Here is a 27,920-nt window from a genome sequence, read left to right as displayed (position 1 = left end):
TGCTGAAGAACTGACGCTTTTGAACTGTGGTGTTTTAGAAGACTCTTAAGACTCCCTTGGACTGCAAGGAGATCCAACCAGTCCATCCTAAAGGAAATCAGTCCTGAATATTCATTGGAAGGACTGAGGCTGAAGCTGAAACTCCAATAATTTGGCCACCTGCTGTGAAGAACTGGCTCATTTGAAAAGACCCTAATGTTGGGAAACATTGATGGCAGGAGAAGGGGATGACAGAGGATGAGATGGTTGGATGGTATCACTGACTTGCTAGACATGAGTTTGAGCAAGTTCCAGGAGTTGGTGATGGACAGGGAGGCCGGGCATGCTGCAGTCCATGGGGTACAAAGAGTTGGACATGACTAAGCAACTGAACTGAACTGAAAAAGGTTCAATATAAACTGCTGATAATGATAATAACAGAAACAACAACAGTAAAAATACAGTACTTTTTTGAATGCTTCATTGCTTTTCACATGTCTTAGAATGAATGTTTGGAATTTCACAATATTTATTATTATTATTAATTTTATGGGTATAATATCTTATTTAAATGGGGCTTCCCTGGTGGCTCAGACAGTAAAGAATCCACTTGCAGTGCAGGAAGCCAAGGTTCAATCCGGGGTTAGGAATTCCCTTTTCTCCTGGAGAAGGGAATGGCTACCCACTCCAGTGTTCTTTCTTGCAGGAAGCCAAGGTTCAATCCCGGGGTTCGGAATTCCCTTTTCTCCTGGAGAAGGGAATGGCTACCCACTCCAGTGTTCTTTCTTGCCTGGAGAAGTCCATGGATGGAGGAGCCTGGCAGGCTACAGTCCACAGGGTAGTGAACAGTCAGATACAACTGAAGGGACTTAGGACATATACAAGGCTCCTTTGGATCCTTACACTAAGTAACTAAAGATGTTAAAAATGTAACTGTCTTACATTATGTCTATCTGAAAAGATAATTCCTTGGAAGTACTACTTTTATAGTATTCTGTTTAACAGAAAAGATTTCTACTACTTTTTGTATTACCAGCCTCAAGAAATTAATCAGAATAACAAGAGCTCAGTTTGGACTACCTTCAAACTTCAGATGAAAACAACATTAGCCAAAGTAGAAAGAATCTAAGTTAACATTCAATCTTGTGAATACCATCCCACCTAGAGCTATATTGTTATATGCATATAAATAGAAAAATCTTAAAAAGTAGTTTTACATTGTACAGAGAATTGTACGGTGCAATTAAATTTGAATAGAGACTTTTTCCAAAATAACTTTTATTTTAGTTGTATTATATATCACACAACTATTTACTGCAACTTCTTTCAGCTGTAAAATTACCACTTTCGTACATTCCAAATGATAAGAAAAGAAAATATTATAAATTGCAATAAATTGAAACTTCATACTAACTATTAGACAAACAGATTCTGTTTAGGAAATTTACTTAATGCAATAGAACTGTCATCACAAGTTTTGCTTAATTAGATAGATGGGCTGACAGATAACCAGTGCTATCAACACTGTATTTTAAGGACACTGGGTCAAATCTTTATAAAAATTCTGATTCAGAGCTTTGGCTGCTTAAAGTTAATTTAATAATAATCAGGGAGCACTTTTAAGCTCAAGATATCCTTTAACTAAATATATTATAGATAAAAGCATAGAATAGAAGCATAAAATAAAATGTGTACTTTGCTGGAGGAACTCAGATAAAGGTTACTCAACTGAAGTAAACAAGCAGAAATCTTGAGGCCAGAAATTGAATAAATTAACTGGAAATGTATTACATCATAGAAATTTTTTTTTAAATCTCAAAAGTATAATTGGGGTTGTTAAGGTACTGAGGCATCGTAATAACTAGTATATGACCAAATACATAGACTGCTTTCCTCAAAAACAACAATGTAGGCACAGCTGAAGAGTCATGATTAAAATGGAGAAACATCAGCTTGACTTTGTAAACAAGCTGAACATTGACAGTAAATGACATGAGCATCTTGACAGTAAACAAGCTGTTTCAGCTCCTTGCTGAGATGTAGGAAATATGTCATCAGAGTAACAAAATCCCACAAATAGATGGAGTAGCACTGGTAGCAACAATTCACATATTTTAAGGAAGCACCCAATGTTCACTGAAGCACTGTTTACAATAGCCAACACATGGAAACAAACTAAATGTCCATCGACAGATGAATGGATAAAGATATGGCACATATACACAATAGACTATCACTCATCCATTAAAAAAAGTGAAATAATGCCATTTGCAGCAACATGGATGGACCTGAAGATGATCATACTAAATGAAGTAAGTCAGGTAGAGAAAGACAAATACCTTACAATATCACTTTTATGTGGAATCTTAAAAAAAAAATCACAGATGAACTTATTTACAAAACGGAAACAGACTCACAGACCTACAGAATGAATTTATTTCTACCAGGGTAGAAACATGGGAGAGACAGATAGATTGGGAGTTCTGGATTGACATGTATACACTACTATATTTAAAATAAAATGCCTTTCTATGAAAAGAAAGGCTAGTGCATGCAATCTTTAGTATATTCTAAGAAGCACTGAGAGAGGCACAGCAGCAATTTGGAGAAAGGATGAGAGACCAGGAGTGAGACTGCTGGATCATATGGTAATTCTATTTTTAGTTTTTTAAGGAATCTCCATACTGTCCTCCATAGTGGCTGTACCATTTACATTCCTTACCATATACTAGTGTTCTCTTTTCTCCACAACCTTTCCAGTATTTTTTATTTGTAGATTTTTTAATGATAGCCATTCTAACCCATGTAAAGCAATACCTCATTGTAGTTTTAATCTGCATTTCTCTAATAATTAGCATGTGAAACATCTTTTCACATGCCTGTTGGCCATCTTGATGTCTTCTGTGAATAAATGTCTATTTAGGTCTTCAGCACATTTTTGGATTGGATTGGTTTGGGTTTTGTTTGTTATTGAGCTGTATGAGCTATTTGTATACTTTGAAAGTTAAGCTCTTGTTGGTCTCATTGTTTGCAAATATTTTCTCCCAGTCTGTAGGTTGTCTGTTGATTTTTGTTATGGTTTCCTTCACTGTGTAAAAGCTTATACATTTGATGAGGTCCAATTTGCTTTGTTTTTGCTTTCATTTCATTTGCCTTGGAGACCGACCTAAGAAAACATTGTTAGGATATATGTCAGAATTGATTGCCTATATTTCTCCTAGAATTTTTAAGGCTCCATGTATTATATTTAAGTCTTTAAGCCATTCTGAGTTTACTTCATTTTTGTGTGTTCTAACTTCACTGATTTACTTAGGGCTATCCACTTTTCCCAACACCACTTGCTGAAGAGACTGTCTTTTTTCTATTATACATTTTTGCCTCCTTTGCTAAAGATTAATTGACTATATGTGTATGGGTTTATTTCTGGGCTCTCTATTCTATTTCATTGATCTATATATCTGCTTTTTGTGCCAATACCACACGGCCTTGACAACTGTAGCTTCGTAGTATTATCTGAAGTCTGGAAGAGTTATGCCTCCAACTTTGTTCTTGCTCTTCAGGAATGTTTTAGTAATTCTGGGTCTTTTGTGGTTCCATATAAATTTTAGGATGATTTGTTCTAGTTCTGTGAAAAAATGTCATGGGTAATTTGATAGGGATCACATTAAATCTGCAGAATGCTTTGATTACTATGGCAACTTTAAATAATATATTAATTCTTCTAATCCAAGAGCATGAGATACCTATTTTCTTTCTATTTCCTTAAATCATCTTCTACTTCCTTTATCAATGTTTTACAGTTCTAATATGTCTTTCACCTTCTTGGTTAGGTTTATTCCTAGGTATTTTGCTTTTTGGTTTGTGTGTGTGTGCGTGCGTGCAATTATAAATGGAATTTTCTTTTACTTTCTCTTTCTGATATTTCATTGTTAGTGTAAAGAAATGCAACAGACTTCTGTATATTACTTTTGCATCCTGCTACCTTGCTGGATTCATTTATTAGTTCTAATAATTTTTATTGGAGTCTTTAGGGTTTTCTGTATAGAGAATCATGTCATAATTCTTTTAACTTTAGTCAACCTAATGGGAGGGTAATGGTATCTCACTGTGATTTGTCCAGTTCCATCAGTGATTGTTTTAGACACTTAATATGCCTGAAAATAAATCCTTGTTCGCTTAAAACAGCTAAAGCAGTTTCTATTGTCAGCAACTGAAATCTAATCCAGTACATTTTAGATATGTGAAGCAGTTTAGAGAGTAAGAATAAGAAGCTAAAAATAGTGGTAACAATGACTTGGAAAAAGTAACAGTTTCTTTTCTAATTTCAAAAAAAATAATAATAAAAGAGCAAAGATTTGGGAGTAAAGGTAATCCCAAAGGCTCAGGAGAATCATGACTATGAAAGGGAACGTTAGGGAAGGTGAGATAGCCAATGAAAATTTTATTGGAAAATATGCCATCTCTGTGGAATTAAGAGGGAAGAATGTGAGTTTACCTCAAACAGGACAGAAATATCTGAAGATAAAACTGAACAAGATCCCAGTGTAGGGAAAAAGCAGCAGGATGGTGGTTAGAATGGGAAAAGATGAAACAGAAATAACTGACATTAGAAACAGAAATGAAACAGAAAAAATTGGATAAAATGTGGGCAATCTAAATAGTAATACATATAAGAGTAAAACATATCAGTGACAACAACTGAGTGTTATGAACTCCAGTTCATAATCTCATAACAAGGTTGTGAGATTTAACTCCAGGAGCTCCAGCAGAGTCCTATAGTGAGTAGCAGAGAAAAATTCTCTTGGTCTTCTTCCAAGAGCAGGGGAATAGGAACCATTTTGAAATACCTCAGAGCACGCTGTTCTTCTTTTTATATATATTTATTTATTTTAAAATTCTATTTATTTTTTAATTGGAGGATAACTGGTTTACAATACTGTGTTGGCTTCTGCAATATATCAACATGAATAGGGAGGGAGGGAGGTTCAAGAGGAAGGAGATACTTTGCTCTTCTTGACAAGACCTGGCCTCAAGGCAAACTAGTTAAACAGAGCCTAACCTTCTGAGGCTATTTTTCTGAGCCTAACTAACTTTGGGATCCAACTCCAGTGCACTCGAGTTATCCAGTCCCACCTAAAGGAAGAGACAAAAATGAGAATCACCTGTGAAGTTCACAGCCCAGAGGCTTAGGCTCACTAAAAGAACGAGACTATAGGACTATAAAATGGACTATAATCCATAGGACTACATAAGTCATGGGACTACAGAATGCTCCCCCACCACACACATGCCTCAACACCACATTACTAACAGCCGATTCACAGCAGTTCCTTCACTCTGTACATAATCCACTATGAAGAAAAAATTACAAGGCATACCAAAAGGCAACAAAACATAATTTGAAAAGACAGAGAAAGCATTAGAACTAGACATTGAAGGCATGTAATGAACTATCAGATCAGGAATTTTAAGCAACAATTAATATGCTAAGGGCTTCAATGGATAAACTTCCGTGGTAGCACAAACGGTAAAGAATTTGCCCACAACGTGGGAGGCCTGGGTTCCATTCCTGGGTGAGGAAGATTCCCCTGGAGAAGGGAACAGCAACCCACTCCAGTGTTCTCGCCTGGAGAATCCCATGGGAAGATGAGTCTGGTGGGCTCAGTCCACAGTATCGCAAAGAATTGAACAAAGGTCCGTCTAGTCAAGGCTAAGGTTTTTCCAGTAGTTATCTATGGTGTGAGAGTTGGACCATAAAGAAAGCTGAGTGCCAAAGAATTGATGCTTTTGAACTGTGGTGTTGGAGAAAACTCTTGAGAGCCCCTTGGACTACAAGGAGATCCAACCAGTCCATCCTAAAGGAGATCAGTCCTGGGTGTTCACTGGAAGGACTGATGCTGAAGCTGAAACTCCAATACTTTGGCCACCTCATGCGAAGAGTTGACTCATTGGAAAAGACCCTGATGCTGGGAGGGATTGGGGGCAGGAGGAGAAGGGGAAGACAGAGGATGAGACGGCTGGATGGCATCACCGACTCGATGGACATGGGTTTGAGTGAACTCCAAGAGTTGGTGATGGACAGGGAGGCCTGGCATGCTGCGATTCATGGGGTTGCAAAGAGTCAGACACGACTGAGCAACTGAACTGACTGAAGCAACTATTGCTTTCACTTTCCAGTGTTTTTTTTTTTTTTTTTAAAAAAAAGAACATATAGGCAATATCAGCAGAGAGACAGAAATCCTAAGAAAGAATCAAAAAGAAATTAGAGATAAAAACAGAAATAAACAATTCATTGGGCAGACTTATTAATAAATTGGACATGGCTGAAGAATCCCTGAGCTAGAAAATATACAAATAGAATCTTTAAAAAAAAAAAGTAAAGAAAACAGACTGACAATAAAGAACTGAAACAAGATCAGAAAAACCAAGATAGAAATTAAAAAAAAAAAAAAGCACTACATACCAAAATCTCTGGGATGCAGCAAAAGGAGAGGGAGGTTCATAGCAATACAGACCTATCTCAAGAAACAAGACAAATCCTATATAATCTAACTTTATACCTAAAGAAACCAAAAAAAAAGAACAACAAATAAAGCCCAAAACTGGCAGAAGGAAGGATATAATAAAGATCAGAGTAGAAAATTAATTAAACAGAAATTTTTAAAAATATATTTAGAAAAAGTCAATGAAATTAAGAGCTGGTTCCTTAAAAAGATAAACAAAATCCACATGCCATTAGCTAGACTAACAAAGTAAAAGGAGAAAAAGGTCAACTAAGTAAAATCAGAAATGAAAGAGAAGTTACCACTAAAATCACAGAAATAAAGAGGATCATAAGAAACTACTTCAAACAATTAGATGTCAAAAAATTGAACAATCCAGAAGAAATAGATCCATTTCTAGAACCATATAACCTGTTAGACTGAATCCTAAAGAAAAATCTGAATAGACTGATGGACAAGGAGATTGAAACAGTAATCAAAAAGCTCCTAATAACCAAAAGCCCAGGACCAATGGCTTCACTGACAAGTTCTATAGAGCATTCAAAGAATTCATACTTATCTTTCTCAAGCTCTTCTAAAAAATTAAGAGGGAAAAATCTTCCAAACATTGTAAAAGTTAGCACTACCCTGATACAAAAACCAGATGAGGACACAACCAAAAAATAAAATTGCAGACCAATATCCTTAATGAAAGAAAAGTGAAAGTGAGGTCGCTCAGTCGTGTCCAACTCTTTGCGACCCCATGGACTATATAGCCTGCATCAGGCTTCTCCATCCATGAGATTTTCCAGGCAAGAGTACTAGAGTGGGTCACCATTTCCTTCTCCAAACACAGACACAAAAACTTTCAACAAAATAACAGCAAGCCAAATCCAACAATCCATTAATAAGATCATACACCACAATCTAGTAGTATTTAGTCCAGGGATGAAAGGATAGTTAAGCACCCACAAATTAATGGAAGAGATACATCACATTAACAAAATGAAGGATAAAAATCAAGTTATAGATATTCTTTATATATATTAACAACCACACACACACACAAAAAAAAAACCTATTAAAGAACAGGCAGAGGATCTGAATATATACTTACCCAAAGACAACATACAGATGGCCAACAGCCAGTCAAGAAAAGAAGTTCAACATAACTCTCAGGAAAGTGCAAATCAAAATCACAATGAGATTACCACCTCATACCTGTTAGAATGAAGTTATTGAAAAGTCAAGAAATAATAAATGTTGGAGAGGATGTAGAGAAAGGAATACTCATATACTGTTTGTGGGACTGTAAACTAGAACTACCACTATAGAAAAGAGTATGGAAATTCCTTTAAAAAAAAATTAAGAATAGAACTACCATATGATCCCTATTCCACTATTTATCTGAGACTTCTCAGGTGGTTCAGTGATTAAGACTCCACCCTTCCACTGTAACCAAGTGGGCCTTAGGAAGCACCACTACGAACAAAGCTAGTGGAGGTAATGGAATTCCAGTTGAGCTATTTCAAATCCTAAAGGATGATGCTGTGAAAGTACTGCCCTCAATATGCCAGCAAATTTGGAAAACTCAGCAGTGGCCACAGGACTGGAAAAGGTCAGTTTTCACTCCAATCCTAAAGAAAGGCAATGCCAAAGAATCCTTAAACTACCATACAATTGCACTCATCTCACACACTAGTAAAGTAATGCTCAAAATTCTCCAAGCCAGGCTTCAACAATACGTGAACCATAAACTTCCAGATGTTCAAGCTGGTTTTAGAAAAGGCAGAGGAAACAGATCAAATTGCCAACATCCGTTGGATCATCAAAAAAACAAGAGAGTTCCAAAAAAACATCTATTTGTACTTTATTGACTATGCCAAAGCCTTTGACTGTGCATAACAATAAACTGTGGAAAATTCTTCAAGAGATAGGAGTACCAGACCACCTGACCTGCCTCTTGAGAAACCTGTATGCAGGTCAGGAAGCAACAGTTAGAACTGGACATGGAACAACAGACTGGTTCCAAATAGGAAAAGGAGTACGTCAAGGCTGTATATTGTCACCCTGCTTGTTTAACTTGTATGCAGAGTACATCATGTGAAGTTTTGAGCTGGTTGAAGCACAAGCTGGAATCAAGATTGCCAGGAGAAATATCAATAACCTCAGATATGCAGATGACACCACCCTTATGGCAGAAAGTGAAGAAGAACTAAAGAGCCTCTTGATGAAAGTGAAAGAGGAGAATGAAAACGTTGGCTTAAAGCTCAACATTCATAAAATGAAGATCATGGCATCTGGTCCCATCACTTCATGGCAAATAGATGGGAAACAGTGGAAACAGTGCCTGACTTTATTTTTGGGGGCTCCAAAATCACTGCAGATGGTGACTGCAACCATGAAATTAAAAAACACTTGCTTCTTGGAAGGAAAGTTATGACCAACCTAGACAGCGTATTAAAAAGCAGAGACATTACTTTGCCAACAAAGTCCATCTAGTGAAGGCTATGGTTTTTCCAGTAGTTACGTATGGATGTGAGAGTTGGACTATAAAGAAAGCTGAGCAGCAAAGAATTGATGCTTTTGAACTGTGGTATTGGAGAAGACTCTTGAGAGTCCCTCAGACTACAAGGAGATCCAACCAGTCCATCTTAAGGGAAATCAGTGCTAAATATTCATTGGAAGGACTGATGCTGAAGCTGAAACTCCAATACTTTGGCCACCTGCTGTTGAGAACAGACTCATTTGAAAAGACCCTGATGCTGGGAAAGATTGAAGGCAGGAGGAGAAGGGGACGACAGAGGATGAGATGGTTGGATGGAATCACCAACTCAATGGACATGAGTTTGAGCAAGTACCAGGAGCTGGTGATATACAGGGAGGCATGCTGCAGTCCATGGAGTCTCAAAGGGTCAGACACGACTGAGTGACTAAGCTGAACTGAACTTCCACTGCAGGAGTCACAGGTTTGACCCATGGTCAGGGAACTAGGATCCTGCACATCATACGGCATGGTCAAAAAAGAAAGAAAAAAAAATTAGCTTTAATTTGCATTTCCCTGATGGTCCAGTAGTTAAGAATTCACCTTCCAATGCAGGGCACACAGGTCTGATCCCTGGCCTGGAAAGATAACAGGAAAGATACCTCGCATACAGCGAGACAGCTCAGCCCATGCACCACAACTGAACCCACCTACCCAGAGCCTTGCTCCACAAGAGAAGCCACAGCAGTGAGAGGTTGCCCACGGCAACGACAGAGAAGCCCTGCTCCCTGCAACTAAAGGAGGCCCGCTCGCAGCAACAAAGGTCCAGCACAGCCAACAATAAATAAAGAGCACCCATCCTCAAAGAAATGTTTTTAAAAAACACCACTTCAAAAAAAATGCCATTTTAAAAATCCCACTTCTCTGTTCACTGAAGCATTAGCCAAAATATAGAAATAATCCTAGTATCCATCAATGCATGAATAAAGTTATTCATGTGAATTTTTCGGTGTTCCAGTGCATGTGAAGTTATGCTTACACAACATTGTAGTCGATTAAGTGCGCGATAGCATTATATTTAAAATAACAATGTACATATCTTAATTTAAAAATATTTCTTTGCTAAAATCTGCTAATCATCATCTAGGCCTTGAGCAAGTCATGATTTTTTTGGTGGTGGAAGGTTTGGAATACTGCAAGAATTACCAAAATGTGACACAGAGACAGAAAGTGAGCAAACACTGTTGGGAAAATGCTGCTGATAGACGATCAACACAGCAAACCTTTGCAAACCTTTAATTTTCAGAAAGCTCAGAGTTAGTGAAGGGCAACAAACCAAGGCATGCCTGTAGGCTTATGGATGTCATAAGTGTATACACACATACACACACACATACACACGCTTATGTATGCTTATATAGGTGTGTGTCTGAAGTAAATGACAGCAATGATACAATACACAGGACTCATAAATTACACAATGAACAGGAAGAAGAATTTGGAGTTTGCTTTTGACATTAAAAATAAATCCTTGATCTGACAAAAGTTAAATCTTTCCTCTCTAGACTCAAATATTTCAAGCAAATGGTTGGCAAATTATTTAGAAATAAAGAAATATAGATCAATAATACTGTGACATAAGTCAAGAAAACCTCTTATGAAAACTCACTGAAACACAATGAATTAAGTTAGTCCAGCTTTCTGTATGAGCACTAGTTTGGATTTTACGTAATTCATTTAAGATTTTCAAGAAGCTAGTAGTAGTTTTCTATAAGCAACACGTTACCCCTACCCTTCATTCTTTTCAGTTTAAAGGCAGAATATTACTGTATACAGCTGAATTCTCTGAAAAGCTTCTAGCTATTTTCAAAAACGACTTCTCAGCTGACTCAATGGTAAAGAATCTGCCTGCAATGCAGGATACCTGGGCTCAATCCCTGAGTTGGGAGGATCTCCTGGAGAAGGAAATGGCAACTCACTCCAGTATTCTTGCCTGGGAAATCCCATGGACAGAGGAGCCTGGTGGGCTACAGTCGTGGGGCTGCAAAAGAGTCAGACGGGATTTGGCGACTACACAACAACATCTTCAAAAACATAAAACTTTAAAAACATTTTCTTTTATCTTCCAAGTATCTCAAAAGCTATGGGAACTCACAAGAAAAGAAACTCAAATCATTCTTCTAAACCTATTCAATATATAATAAATTAGAGCTGTTTCTAAAGAATTTAAGTAAATGACATAGAAATCTTACAGATTTCCAAACAAGTATTTCCTTTCCATCTGCGATCCATCTGTAATAACACGCTAATTTTACATACCACATAACAATCAACCATAAATCTTATTTAGGATTCCTAATGTTCAATGAGAAGTTTACATTCTAAAACAGTCACTATCAAAGTACTGCACATTGTACATGTAATTAAACAACAATATACTTATACAGAATATTCACAACAAGACAGTAACTAACAATAAACTTAAATTCAAATAAAGTTTGTTCTCTTTTGGTTATTTTAGATGACATAATTTATGTTTGAATTTTGGGGACCCTTCCCATTTATTTTAAAATAATGATTTTAAAAAGTATACAGTCATCATATCTTTAATATTACCTGATGCTCCATATAAAGCAACAAAAAATACACATATAATCCTTAGGGTTAAAAAAAATTACACAGATTAATTAAAAGTTAAACAGTTGAGAATTGTTCTATAGTACGGTGGCCAGTGAAGATATGTTTTGCAAAGACTTAGATCTAACAAAGGTTATAAAGAGGTAAAAATCTCCAGAAAATCCTAACCACAAAACTTTTAGAGTACTTTTTAAGCTACGGTTAGAGAGACTGTTAAACTAACCATTTTATTCTAGAGATATACATATACAACCAAAGAGGAAGGAGAATACATAATAGTTTTCTGGTCTGTAGAAATCAACTGTCACAGTGACATTCTTAAAGGAAATGTTCTACCTTAACATGACTATTAACTCTGTTTATATTATATATTTAAATTAGAAAATAACTTTTTCCTTTTCATTTGAAGTCATGTTTTCTAGGCATCAAGTATAGAAAATAAAGTCGCTTTAATAAACTAATGTAATCCATACTTTAAAAGGGATATTATATTCATAAACAGAGGTCATGCAATGTGATTTTGAATTGTATTAAAGTAATATTTAACATTGTGTGAATCAGGAATGCCATAATTTATAAATGATGTAATCAACTGTGACTATGTTTAGATTAATTATTTAATCTCATTTTGGGGTCATAACATGTTTGTCTGTATAAGAAGATCAGTTCATTAAATAAAATGATTTATAAAAAAGAAATATACACTAAACTTGTCTTGCTGTAAATGTTACGTAAATGCTGTAGAAGTATGCCCCAAAACTGGCGTTTTAAGAACAGTAATCGGCTCCCTCACTTTATGCTGACCAAGAGTCGTCTCCTGGTGTCTGTGAAGGACTGATTCTAGGGCCAAACACCTAAATCTGCAGTTGCTCAACTTACTTCTAGAAACTGAGATATTATTTGCATATAACCTACACATATCCTTCTGAATACTTGAAATCACCTCCAGGTTATTTATCATATTTAATATGATAAAATAATGACAAAGTAATTTAATATGACAAAGTAAATATGATGTAAATAATTGTAATACTATGTAAATAGTTGTAAATACAATGAAAATGATATGGAAATAGCTGTCAGCAAGGGGCAAATTCAAGTTTTTCTTTTTGGAACTTTTGGGAATTTTTTTCCAATTATTTTTCATCTGCAGTTGGTTGAATTCAGAGATGCAGAACTTGTGGATACAGAGGGCTGACTATACCATTTAAGACTAAAGGAATAAAGCTTTATCAAAGCAGGCAACTGAAGAAATGACATACTAATATATTAAGAATTGACAAGTAAAGAAATAAAAAGTTGTTGTTTGGGGGAAATTATGGCTTCCCTTGTGGCTCAGCTGGTAAAGAATCCACCTGCAATGTGAGAGATCTGGGTTCAATCCCTGGGTTGGGAAGATGCCCTGGAGAAGGGAAAGGCCATGCACTCCAGTATTCTGGCCCAGAGAATTCCATGTACTATACAGTCCATAGGGTCCCAAAGACTCAGACACAACTAAGCAACTTTCACTTTCACATTAATTTACTGCTTATTGCTCTGTGCGTAAATTTGCTTTGGGTATTATTTTCAGTTCTATCTGAAAACCAAAAATATATTTTCCTCTTATTCATTTTATTATAAAGAGAAAAATATCTTTGGGGATGGGAAAAGAACATAAAGATTCACATGCATGTTGTTCAGTCTTATATTTTAATGAACAGGATTATTTTCTGAATTAGAATTACTTAAACCTCTGAAGGAATAATAATCTTAATAATGCTGCTGTTGTTTAGTTGCTCAGTTGTGTCCAACTCTTTTGTAAACCCATGGACTGTAGCCCGCCAGGCTCCTCCGTCCATGGGATTTCCCAGGCAAGAATACTGCAGTGGGTTGCCATTTCCTTCTCCAATGGATTTTTCCAACCCAGAGATCAAAACTGCGTCTCCTTGAGTTGGTAAGCAGATTCCTTACCACTGAGTCACCTGGGAAACCCAAACTTAATAATAATAATGAGTATTTCATTTGAATGGAAAAACAATAAGCTTAACTACAAAACCAGAGAAACAGTTAAGTAAGCTCTGTGAGACCAGAGACCATCATATCTCCCCTTTTCACTAGATCAACACTTCCGCAGCACTAGCTACCTGGTAAGTAGTAGAGAGGTCCTCTGCCTGAACTACCTTTGCACTCCCATGGTATCCTTCTCCACTCCCCAAAAAATGCTCCTCACTATAGAAGTCAGCTAGATAATTCCCATCAGCTGTCGATTTTTCTGTAAAATTTTCTCTACCAATGCACTTATCACCTTCTATCATAAATTTTGCACAACAAAATGTGTATGTCTAATCATGGGTTTTGGCATCAGATAGACATGAGCTCAAACTCCAACTCAGTTTTACTAACTACAAAAATGTGGGCAAGTTTACTAAGAAAAATGAACCCTGGGAACTCCCTGGAGATCCAGTGATTAGAACTCCATTCTTCTGCTGCAGGAGGTGTGTTCAATCCCAGGTTGGGGAACTAAGATCACACAAGCCACATGGTGCAACCAAAGAAAAAGAAGAAGAAAAATGGGCCCTACTTTACTCCTAAAAAAAAAGAAATCTGCAACCAAAAAAAAGTGTGATTAGGAGGATTAGGAGATGGTGATGGACAGGGAAGCTTGGCATGCTACAGTCCATGGGCTCACAAAGAGTCAGACACAACAGAGTGACTGAACAACAACAGGAGGATTAAATAAGAAAATACAAGTGGAAAGTGAAATTTTTTCATTTTTGAAGGCTTATAGCTCTACACTTTTTGTCTGATCATAATATTCAGATACTACCTACTTATCTCCTCTCAGTTAGAGAGGAAAACCAACTATATTCCCCAGTAGACTGCATGTGGCAGTATCACATGACCATGAGTATGACCAAGAAGGAAGATGTTGGTGCAAAAGAGAATTATTCTGGGAGAAGAAAGATGAATAGGTTAAATAATTATAGGGGACTACTTATTTGGGACCATAAGAAAAGAGACACAAAAGAGGATCAAAAAATATTTTTAGACTGAACCACTGAACTACTTTGACTAAAACTCTACTCATATTGAACCATTTGGTAATCAAAATTCAGATTATATTTAACATAGAAGTACAAAATGCAGTGTCTTAAGTAAGGCAGAAGCTTGTTTCTCTTTCACTTAAAATAATTCTAGTAGGTTAGGCAAGGCTGTTATGGAACTCCTCAAAGTTATCAGAGATCTAAGTTCTTCTAACTCACTGCTTTGCAGTCCCTAGGTGAGGCCCTTGTCCTTACTAAGAAATGGAAAAGAAAAGGTTACCTCCTCTCTTTTAAAATTTTTTTGACAAGAGTGAAGAAACTTAATGCAAGTGTCAGAAAAATATAAGAAACTTATTTTACAAAGGAGAAAATTGGGCTCAGTTACTAAGTAAATTCAACTTCCTTTTCGTTGGCCAGAACTTAAGTCACTGACTACATCTAGCTACAAATGATGCATTATTGGTTCAGAAGAATCAGAGTTCTGCTACTAAGGGGGGAGGGGAGAATACAAGTCTCTGCCACGTATGTGTCACATTTTTCTAAGCCCCCTAAAGTATACCATTTATAAATATGGACACCCAAGATGATGGGTCCTGGCATCAATAACAGAATGGGTAAAAGTCCACAGAGTACAAAACAGAGAATTCAAGAGTGAAAAACAAAACATGTATCTTTTTTTCCTGTGTCAATAACAACAAAGTAGCTATTCAATTATAGGGAATACAGAGACAAAAGTGAAGGGTACTTTGTAGAAACCCAGGTTCCTAAAAGTCCAACCTATGGAATTATAAAAGATGAATCACATTCTAAAAGGTGTGTTTTATGAATAAATTAATTTCTAAGTATTATTTGATTTTTAAAAATCTATTTTTCCATGGTGTATATGTACCACAGCTTCCTTAATGGAATATTACTCAGCCATTAAAAAGAATTCATTTGAATCAGTCCTAATGAGATGGATGAAACTGGAGCCCCTTATACAGAGTGAAGTAAGCCAGAAAGATAAAGAACATTACAGCATACTAACACATATATATGGAATTTAGAAAGATGGTAACGATAACCCTATATGCAAAACAGAAAAAGAGACACAGAAATACAGAACAGACTTTTGAACTCTGTGGGAGAATGTGAGGGTGGGATATTTCAAAAGAACAGCATGTATACTATCTATGGTGAAACAGATCACCAGCCCAGGTGGGATGCATGAGACAAGTGCTCCGGCCTGGTGCACTGGGAAGACCCAGAGGAATCGGGTGGAGAGGGAGGTGGGAGGGGGGATCGGGATGGGGAATACGTGTAAATCTATGGCTGATTCATATCAACGTATGACCAAAAAATAAATAAATAAATAAATAAATAAATAAATCTATTTTTCACATGGGGCTTCCCTGGTGGCTCAGTGGTAAAGATTTCACCTGCCAAGCAGGAGAGGTAGGTTCGATCCAAGGGTCAGAAGATCCACTGGAGAAGGAAATAGCAACCCACTCCAGCATTCTTGCCTGGGAAATCCCATGGACAGAGAAGCCTGGTGGGCTATAGTCCACGGGGTCACAGAGAGTTAAGTCACAAACTTAGCAACTGAGCACTGCACACATTTTTCATATATCTATTCTACAAAATGTGATTCCCAAATTACTTTCTGTAACATTTATTTATGTCACTTTGTCTCAAAAAGGGTTTCCCAGGTGGTGCTAAAGAACCCACTTGCCAATGCAGGAGATGGGTTAGATCCCTGGGTCAGGAAGATTCCCTGGAGGATGGCTTGGTCACCCACTCCAATATTCTTGCCTAGAGATTTACATGCACAGAGGAGCCTGGCAGGCTAGGTCCATAAGATCCCAAAAAGTCGGACACAACTGAAGCGACTTAGCATGAAGCACGTCTCAAGAAGGAATTTAAAGTGGTAAATTCATTCATATTTTCTCTCCCGAACACTATTAAATAAAATGTACTACAATTGCCCCTTGTATGGTAGACTGGTATAGAAAACAGGCCATTTAAACTAAAGCAACTGCTTCTGACTCCTTGTTGCAAAATAAAATTTATTTTCTAAACTAATTTATTTTCTAAGATAAGAAATCACTTCAATCTACTTTGGCTATAACTTTGCTTCTAGCACCACTGTCTTCGCAAGATCTCCAAAGAGTCCAACATTTCCCTTCTCAGTTCATTTATCTCAGGATTCCCAAGTAACTGCTCTACATAGGCTTAGCCATATACTTTAGTTGCCAATCTACATGAAGAATGCTTAAAGTCATCCTTAGCCATCTCTGTATCTACTAGTTTACACATCTGAATTGCAGTCTTCCTTGACCGAAAATTTATGGCTGTTCAGGAATTTTGCACAAATTTTCCAGTACAGGTATTCCTGTCCAGGGGCCTGAGTGGGTCTCAACTATAACAGTCAGCCTGGGACTGGAGGAAAAAACACCTCACAGAAAAAGAAGTGGATCTCTATATTGTTTTTAAAATATTGAAGTTCAGTGGCCAAGAAAAAAATCCCATAAAAGCACAAGAATATTTGATGCCATGTGCATTCCCAATTTTATGTTTTTCAGAGCCATCCTGTGATTTTGTTATTACATTTTTTAAATAAACATGATCAGATGCTAAATTAGGAAATAACACAACTCAAGTAGAAAATAATAATATGGTATTTATTTCAAAAATCAAATTGATAATGGGCTCAAGGTATAACCCCGTAAGAAAATGCAGTTCTGATATACCGTCAAGCAATTGAAATAAAGTCTGATGATGATGACCCAGTAGCACATGAGTAAATATAAAAGACATTTTATATTTTCCCCAGTAAAATATAAAAGAAGGGTTTGTTACCAAAAGACCTCCTTAAGTCAAGTCTAAGAATACATGACATTTCAAGCAATACAGTCAACTTTATGACAAAACTCTCTCTCTTGTCCAAGTGAAAGGACCTTGGAGGATGTATGTCTAGTTCTGTATATACTCCATTAAGTATCTGACGTGAAATAGGAGTATTTTTACAAGTCACAGTTATATCTTCTTAGTAAGGCTTACTGCTACTGCTAAGTCACTTCAGTCATGTCCGACTCTGTGCGACCCCATCCCTGGGATTCTCCAGGCAAAAACACTGGAGTGGGTTGCCATTTCCTTCGTCAAGGTATGAAAGTGAAAAGTGAAAGTGAAGTCAGTCAGTCGTGTCCGACTCTTAGCGACCCTATGGACTGCAGCCTACCAGGCTCCTCCGTCCATGGAATTTTCCAGGCAAGAATACTGGAGTGGGGTGCCATTGCCTTCTCCGTAATAAGGCTTAACATGTTGTTTTCTCACTGTAATGGTTTTCATTCCCTTTTTACCAATTTTCCAAACCAAATGAACTTAATAGTTGTTATATATATTTTTAATAACTTCTAGACCTAGAGTCTGGGATGCTAGTATAGGAATTTTTTCTATTTTTCATGCTAACTTTCCTTCCTAAGTTTTTCTAATGAAATCTCCTTTCCTTGTATATTACTGAAACTGATTTCAGTTGCATATAACAGAAAAAGAAACATAGCTGACTTAAATAAAAAAAAAAAGGCTCATATTACTGAAAAATCAAGAGCAGCATTTCTCACCCTGTCTGTATATTAGAATCACCTGGGTTGTTTTTCTTAAAACCTGTCTTTCCCCAAATCTTTATCCCAATTCCCCCTCTTCAGAGATCATTTTTTAAATGGTCTTGAGTTCTCCAGGTATATAAGTGTGTACAGAATTACCTACATATATATAATATGTATACAGTTATGTACATATATAATGTGTGGGCACCCCCCCATATATTTTTATATATTATACATAATTATATGCATATATTATATATGCATATGTCAATATTAATGTATATTATAACAGTATAATTGTTATATACATACATGTTATATTCATACATAACAATCACATACATATATAATATGTATGTGCACATATATATATTATATATAATATAAATATATGGGCATATATGCATTATATATATATATATATATATAAAAAATTGTTTTCCAGGTTCCAGATAATTTCCAAAGTGTACACAAGGTTAAAACCACAATTTTAGAAGAAGGGTGGGCTTCATACATGACTTAATCAGGATTTAAAATCTATTTATCTCTGATTCTCTAAGCTTTATTCTCTTCCATGCATCAGTTCCTTTTGCAGGTCAGTTTACCTAATGATAGAATAATGGCCGCAGCCTTATATCCATCTGTTACACAATTCAGAAAAAGAGAAAGCTTCTTTTTCTTCAACCACAGAACAGTCTTAGGCCATTGCCTGGGCCAAGTTAGTTTTTAGTCCCACCTGAACTAATCACTGTGGTAAAAGAGCTAGAATTATGCTAATTATTATGATTAACCTAAATCAAGTAACATAAAATTAAAACAAAATTTTATGTCTAGAATTAATGAACACTGTAAAATTGTAACCAATGCAAAAGTGTCAATTCCCTCTGATAATGCCTATACATCTCTACACACAAGGAAAACAAAAAAATCACAAGCAAACAGTGTCAAAAGAAAACAAGGACAAACACTGAAGATGCTTGATTTACAAAAAATATTACATAACTAGGAAGGGATAATGGAAACTTTTTTTTTTGAAGCCTGTGGGGAATATGACTCCAAATTAAAACTACTAGTCTGTTATTAAGTTATAATAGATATTTATATCACTGAATATAAATATACTCATATTTTTTATATTTATTCCTATGTGAAAATTATTAATGTAATTGAGAGTTGAATTATAGGGCATCATTAGTAATGCATTGCTCAGAACAAATAAAAGATTCCTATATTTTATACTCATTAAGTAATGATAGTCAAAATGCTTTATATCAAAATATTTACAATACAGTCCTGATTGAGGAAAACAAAATACGAACAGGATATTTCACTATTATTATGATGAAAGAAAAATTTACTCAAACATTAACATTGTTAGTTTCAGGTGGTGGAACTATATAAACTTCTTTTGTTCTTTCTCCTTTCTTATCTTTAAAAATGTCTTTAATTATGTACTACTCTTATAAATAAAAAAGCTTTAATAGACCAATCGTTGTCTCAATTACACAATCAGTGGAAATGCTAAGATAAATAAAAATCTTTCTAAAATCCTTCACTGAATTCTAAACCTTGAATTTCTAAATATTTTTTCTTTGTCAAGAATTGAACATTAATCATGAAACCTTTGTTAATATTATTTGTGCAAATATCAATGGCATGGTATTCTAATGTTTAAAATGTATGCAAAATACCAATAACTGGATGTTTTCATATAAGGTAACACTTCCACAGCACCCGAGAAACCACCATTTATCCCTTGCTTAAAATAAAGTTGATGGAGAGGCATTTAGTTTTTCATGACACTGCCTACTCTGTAGTTTAATTTCTTTAATTATTAAATTGCAAACTATTTAAGTGCAATGATGGCATCATATACTTATGAAAATGCAGATAAACAGAAATTTTGAAGTGCTTTCCTTTAAATTTTGAAGGAAAGAGAAGCAATGTCACTGAGATGCCACATAGGTTGTTCCTGACTTGGCTCCCCTTCACAAGAACCACTAACATGTATTCAAGAACAACAGTACTGAGAGATCCTAGACATCGGGGTGAAGATGAAGCATCCCACTGTACCTCAGAGACCAAGACAGACTGCATGGGAAGGAAAAGGGAAGCAGGTACATTTTGACCATGTGTCCCCTTCCCTTGGATAGGACAGAGCCAAGCAGAGAGGTGTCTCCTGGGTCTTTGGTTCCTCCAGCGGGAAAAGAGAGTGGGGTGTAAGAGGAGAAGGCTAACAACCTCCCCTGGCATTGCGAATCAGTTTGTAAGAGCCTCAACTGTGAGCTCATTCCACAAGAATTTCAGGGGAATCTATGGGACCAGCCACAAGGGTATCTGATTGTGACAGAGGAGATGAAGAGGCTTATGACAACCAACACACAGGTCTTGGTGGACCAAGATCATACCTGCAATGCCCAAGGAGTAATCCCAACCATCAGCTTTGCACATCTGCAGAACTAAGTCACACACACACAGTCAGTAAATACGACAACCAAAGAAAACAATAAAGCCCCAATAATTGACCTTACAGAGATGGCGATATATGAACTGTAGAGAATTCAGAATAATTTTAAGGAGGGTTAGTGAACTATAAGACAACACAAGCAACTAAATTAAATTAGTAAAACAATGGATGAACAAAACAAGAAGTTTGGCAAGGAAACAACAACCATCAAAAAGTCAAACAAATATAGAATCCCACAGTTAAAAAGTATAATAATGGAAATGTTTCAATAGTTTCAAAAGTAGACTCATTCATGCAGAAGAAAGCAAGCCTGCAGAAATTATGGGACACACGAAAAGAAACAATTTCCTATTACAGAATCTGCACCTTGTCTCTTCCCCATTAGATGTTGCAGAGACATTAGATGTCAGGCAGAGCCCTATGGGGCATCTGTGCACTGTGCTCAAGAATGAAATCTCTCCCACTCCCCAACTGGTGCTGGAGAAACTACACGGCAGAACCTTGACACTCAACCTCACTCTGTAATAAGTAAATGACAACAAAAAGGCAGCGCTTCACCTTCTCCAAGATAGAGGGGGGAGTACAGAAGAGAGGCAGCTGAAGAAAGGAATTGTTTAAACCTGTGTATGGAGTTCTGGGTACACCCCCCAACTGGCTCATGGATGAAACCAAAAAACAACAAAACAAAACCTCTGAGAAAAAAATATCATGTGAACAACCTTGCAGGCTTTAAATTGACTGCTGGGTAGCACACAAACAGGCTAGACCAGAATAATCTAGATACTAAATTGACATTTGAATCACAGTCTAAAAAAGTGGCCAAGGATGTGTGCTCTAAATTCAAATAAGCTGACTGTACTAAAATAGAAGATTTAAGTATTGCATAACACAGTACTGAAAATGACCAGACAAAGCCCAAAATCACTCATCATATCAACAAAGAGGAGCATCTCAACTCAAATGAGAAAAGCTAATCACTGTATGACAACACCAGAATGGAGCAGATGCTGGAATTGTCTGACAGGGACTTTAAAGCAGACACCATACAAAAGTACAAACAAGCAATTACATCATTCTTGAAACGAATGGAAAATTTGAAACCCCTGGCAAAACTCTAGAATAAACAAAGAAAAACTAAATGACAATTGTAGAATGGAAATATATAATGACAAATCAAAAACTACAGTGGAAGAGCTAAATGAAAGAATGGAGATGATGAAATAATCAATGAACTTAGATCAATAGAAATTACCCAAACAGAAAAACAGAGAGAAAACAGATCTTAAAAGAATTAACAGAGCCTTAGGGATCTGCAGGTACCAAAAGATTTAACACTTTTTTATGTCAGAGCCTCAAAAGAAGAAAAGAAAGAGTGTGGGGATAATATATGTATGTGAAGGGATAATGGCTAAAAATTCCCAAATTTGACAGAAGATATAAACCAACAGATTCAAGAACCTCAAATAAGATAAAACCATGTAAATCTACACCCCAGACACATCATAATCAAATCGCTAAAAACTAAACAAAAAAAAAAAATTTTTAGATCAAAGAGAAATGATACTTTATCACTGAGACAGTATCAATTCAAGTAAGAAGTGATTTTTCTCATCTGAAAGCCATTCATCTGGTTTCCTTTCTGCTCCTCAAATATATCAGGTCTTTCCCTCCTTAGGGGTATGATGCTATGCATTCCTTCTGTCTGGTTCAATCATCCTCAGGCTCTTTTCACCACTGGCTTCTTCTCATTCTTTAGCTTTTTATTCATTTCATCAGAGAAACATTCTGGAAGTGTCAACCCACCCCATATCGCTGTCACTCCTCTCTTATTACACGGCATTGCATTTGTTCTCTTCCTTACTCATAATACCAACAAAAATATCATGTAACTTTTTTTAACTTATAGCCTTTATCCCCTCTGCACAAAAATATTATCTCCATGAGGGCAAAAATCTTCTATGTCTTGTCTACCTCTGAGTTCCTAACATCTAGAAATACTCATAATAGACCCTGAGTAAGTATATGCTGAATATTTGAACTAATGAGTGAACAAAAGCATTAGTAAACAAATGCTTGGATTTAAACTAGTTAGAAATTAGGGAGGGTGAACAATGAGTAAAATTTAGTGTAAATCACAGGATATTCCAACTGTTTTCAACTTGCACATGTCCTAACATTGTCTGAGAATTTTAAAAAACATGGATTCTTGGGCCCCATACCACAAGAATTAATTCCTAATATGTAAGGAATGGGGCCTTGGCATTGGTATTTTTTAAAAGTCACGAGCTTATGCTAAGCCATGGCCAAGAAACACTGGGGCTTCCCAAATGGTTCAGTGGTCAAAGAATCTGCCTGACAATGCAGAAGCCAGATGATATGTGGGTTTGAATCCTGGGTCTGGAAATCCCCTAGAGAAGGAAATGGCAACCCACTCCAGTTTTAATTCTCAATTAAGGTTTCAGTGCATGAAAATAGTACATCATTCTAACTATTTACTATTCCCAAATATCATTAACAGTGGGCCATACACCTACGGATTATGCATATGGCCAATAGTGGGCCATACACCTACTCACCCACTACATATACCCACTACATTAATAGTGGGCCACAGGACTGGAAAAGGTAAGTTTTCATTCCAATCCTTAAGAAAAGCAATGTCGAGGAATATTCAAACTATCGCACAATTGCACTCATCACACATGCTAGCAAAGTAATGCCCAAAATTCTCCAAGCCAGGCTTCAACAATAGGTGAACCGTGAACTTCCAGATGTCCAGGCTGGATTTAGAAAAGGTAGAGGAACCAGAGATTAAATTGCCAACGTCTGTTGGATCATAGAGAAAGCAAGAGAGTTCCATAAAAACATCTACTTCTGCTTTATTGATTACACCAAAGCCTTTGACTGTGTTCAGTTCAGTTCAGTCACTCAGTCACGTCCAACTCTCTGCAACTCCATGGAGAGCAGCATGCCTGTGTAGATCACAACAAATTGTAGAAAATTCAAGAGATGAGAATACCAGATCACCTTACCTGCCCAAGAAATCTCTATGAAGATCAAGAAGCAAGGGTTAGAACTGGACATATGGGACAACAAACTAGTTCCAAATCAGGAAAGGAGTATGTCAAGGCTGTATATTGTCACCCTGCATATTTTACTTATATGCAGGGTACATCATGAGAAATGCCAGGCTGCATGAAGCACAAGCTGGAATCAAGAGTGCTGGGAAAAACATCAATAACCTCAGATATGCTGATGACACCACCCTTAAGGCAGAAAGCAAAGAAATAAAGAGCCTCTTAAAACACTCTCCGACACAAATCACAGCAGGATCCTCTATGACCTACCTCCCAGAATATTGGAAATAAAAGCAAAAATAAACAAATGGGACCTAATAAAACTTAAAAGCTTTTGCACAACAAAGGAAACTATAAGTAAGGTGAAAAGACAGCCTTCAGAATGGGAGAAAATAATAGCAAATGAAGCAACAGACAAAGGATTAATCTCAAAAATATACAAGCAGCTCCTGCAGCTCAATTCCAGAAAAATAAATGACCCAATCAAAAAATGCGCCAGAGAACTAAACAGACATTTCTCCAAAGAAGATATATAGATGGCTAACAAACACATGAAAAGATGCTCAACATCACTCATTATCAGAGAAATGCAAATCAAAACCACAATGAGGTACCATTACATGCCAGTCAGGATGGCTGCTATCCAAAAGTCTATAAGCAATAAATGCTGGAGAGGGTGTGGAGAAAAAGGAACACTCTTACACTGTTGGTGGGAATGCAAACTAGTACAGCCACTATGGAGAACAGTGTGGAAATTTCTTAAAAAACTGGAAATAGGGCGCCAGTCAAGCACCGACTCGTCCGGCGGCCACCCGGGGCCCCGGCTGGCCGGCGGCGCCCAAAAAAAAAAAAAAAAAAAAACTGGAAATAGAACTGCCATATGACCCAGCAATCCCACTTCTGGGCATACACACTGAGGAAACCAGATCTGAAAGAGACGCATGCACCCCAATGTTCATCGCAGCACTGTTTATAATAGCCAGGACATGGAAGCAACCTAGATGCCCATCAGCAGATGAATGGATAAGGAAGCTGTGGTAAGGAATATTACTCAGCCGTTAAAAAGAATTCATTTGAATCAGTTCTAATGAGATGGATGAAACTGGAGCCCATTATGCAGAGTGAAGTAAGCCAGAGAGATAAAGACCAATACAGTATACTAACGCATATATATGGAATTTTAAAAGATGGTAATGATAACCCAATATGCAAAACAGAAAAAGAGACACAGATGTACAGAACAGACTTTTGGACTCTGTGGGACAAGGTGAGGGTGGGATGTTTTGAGAGAATAGCATTGAAACAAGTATACTATCAAGGGTGAAACAGACCACCAGCCCAGGTTGGATGCATGAGACAAGTGCTCAGGGCTGGTGCACTGGGAAGACCCAGAGGGATGGGATGGAGAGGGAGGCGGGAGGAGGGGTTGGGATGGGGAACATATGTAAATCCATGGTTGATTCATGTCAATGTGTGGCAAAAACCACTACAATACTGTAAAGTAATTAGCCTCCAACTAATAAAAATAAATGAAAAAAAAAAGAAATAAAGAGCCTCTTGATGAAAGTGAAAGAGTTTTAAGTGAAAAAGTTCACTTAAAACTCAATAATCAGTGCTCACTTCGGCAGCACATATACTAAAATTGGAACGATACCGAGAAGATTAGCATGGCCCCTGCGCAAGGATGACACGCAAATTCGTGAAGCGTTCCATATTTAAAAAAAAAAAAAAAACAACTCAATAATCAGGAAACTAAGATCATGGTATCTGGTCCCATCACTTCATGGCAAATAGACGGGAAAACAATGGCAGTGACAGACTTTATTCTCTTGGGCTCCAAAATCACTGCAGGTGGTGACTGCAGCCAAGAAATTAAAAAAGGCTTGCTCCTTGGAAGAAAAGTTATGACCAACCTAGACAGCATATTAAAAAGCAGAGACATTATTTCACCAACAAAGGTCCATCTACTCAAAGCTATGGTTTTTCCAGTAGCCATGTATGAATATGAGAGTTGGGCCATAAAGAAGGCTGAGTGCTGAAGAATTGATACTTTTGAACTGTGGTGTTGGAGAAGGCTCTTGAGAATCCCTTGGACTGCCAGGAGATCAAACCAGTCAATCCTACAGGAAATCAGTCCTGAATATTCATTGGAAGGACTGATGCTGAAGCTGAAATTACAATACTTTGGCCACATGATGCAAAGAACCAACTCATTGGAAAAGACCCTGATGCTGGGAAAGATTGAAGATGGGAGGAGAAGCGGACAACAGAGGATGAGATGGTTGGATGGCATCACCAACACGATGGACATGAGTTTGAGCAAGCTCCAGGAGTTGGTGTTCCATGGAGTCACAAAGGGTTGGACATGACTGAGCAACTGAACTGAACTGACTGGTACACCTACTCATTCAATACAGGGGCATCATCTTGTTCTTTCAGTGTAACGAATATCAGACAGAATCAATACAAATTTTAAAGCTTCTAAATGCATACATAAAGCCCAACATTTTCTGTATGATCTTATGATATGATCTTATGCTAAATTTGAAATTTAAGTGTAAATATTTAAATGTAACAAGCAAATTTAAAACAGCAAGTTAAAGATGAAATCTAACATTGACAACAATATATTTTTAGGTTGCTTCCTGATTCTGTTTATTTTAATCAAAAATAACATAAAATTATAATTGCAAATCTTAAGAATGTTCAAGCTGAAATCAAACTGTTCTTTTTGAACAGATCCTAAAAATATAATTTTCAAAACTTGTAACAGCTTTGAGATCTATACCTATACATGCAAGATAACCAATTCTTTGAGATGATTTATCTGAACTGGATATATATAATGCTTGAAATCAAATGAGCAAGAAAATCTCCCTCTATATAGTAATTTTCAAAGTAATCTTTATCTGGGATAAACTTATCTCAAGTTAAATTGACACTCATTATATATTTCTAGAAATTACTTTTAAGCAAACACAACTAATATGAGAATTCTTGGAAGCTCAATTAGAACCACTGTAATGGTGGTTAATCATCACTATAAAAAAGAATTAACACATCAAACTAAAGAAAGCATAAATGAGATAAGTCTCCAGGAAAATAAAGTGCTAGATCATGAAATATTTCGGAAATAGAAGAACAAATTGAGAATATATAAACACATATTCAGCACTGACAAGCAATGACTTTCACTTTTTTAATCTTGCCTGGCTAAAAAACTTTTTAAAATGATGATTAAAAATTAAACAATATACAAGTCATTCTATATAAATACAATAAATGTCATATTTTAAAAGTATAGTCATATGGGATGAGGGAGAAATGGATTGGGAGCTTGGGATTAAAGATGCAAACTATTATATATAGAATGATTAAACAACAAGGTCCTACTGTATAGCACAGGGAACTATATTCAATATCCTATGATAAATCATAATGGAAAATAATATGAAAAAGAATGTATATATATATGTATAACTGAATAACTTTGCTGTACAACATAAATTAACACACTGAAAATCAAATATACTTCAAAAAATAAATTTTTTAGAAATATATTCATGTTCATGTACAGATACCTCTTATCTTACATGATACAGAGGCTAGAAATACTCTAACCTCAATCAGCCATGGACCTCAGAAATCCTAGGCACAGAAACACAACTAGACCAGGTGAAAGGTACAATAAAAAAGATACATTTTTATGTAGACAATATCAAGTGGGTTTGTGGGGGAACTATACATTAATTTGACAAAGACTTCATTTCTTTTCAGGATAATTAAATATTTCTAAATTATGTACATCTATGCTTCCTTTGAGATAGGTACTGCTCCCATGAAAAAAAGGCAACCTCTGATTTATGTACTTTCCTTTTGTTGTTGTTGGTTTTTAACTATTTTTATTTTTTAATTAATTTTAAAGCAACTTTTAAATTGATTTATATTTTTTCTTAAATGTAAAGCTATATGCTGAGAATCTACTGTGTACCGAGCATGATACCAAACCATGAAGGGTAGCAATGAAGAAAGACTCTCCACCTTTAAGAAATAAATGTCTTAACTTTAAGACATTCATATAAAAAGATGATAAAACATAAAACTCATAGCAATGTTCTTAAATAAATGTGTGACAGAGTGATCCAAAGTGAAATTAAGGTTTTAAAAAGTATGCTTGAGTAATGAT

General features: G+C 36.3%; 1 protein-coding gene and 1 non-coding gene across 5 annotated transcripts in view; one reads left to right on the top strand and one right to left on the bottom strand.

The window, feature by feature from the left end:
- Positions 1 to 27,920, bottom strand: part of STPG2 (sperm tail PG-rich repeat containing 2) — a 619,397-nt gene that overhangs the window by 433,167 nt on the left and 158,310 nt on the right. The gene's annotated exons all lie outside the window — the stretch shown is intronic.
- LOC122673691 lies at positions 25,347 to 25,453 on the top strand. The gene has a single exon (XR_006334801.1). It is a non-coding gene; the product is annotated as a U6 spliceosomal RNA (small nuclear RNA).

This window comes from Cervus elaphus, chromosome 17 (genome assembly GCF_910594005.1).
Source record: "Cervus elaphus chromosome 17, mCerEla1.1, whole genome shotgun sequence".
In the NCBI taxonomy this organism is placed as follows: Eukaryota; Metazoa; Chordata; class Mammalia; order Artiodactyla; family Cervidae; genus Cervus; species Cervus elaphus.
Note: the sequence above shows the minus strand (reverse complement) of the source record. Positions and strands in the feature narration are given on the sequence as shown.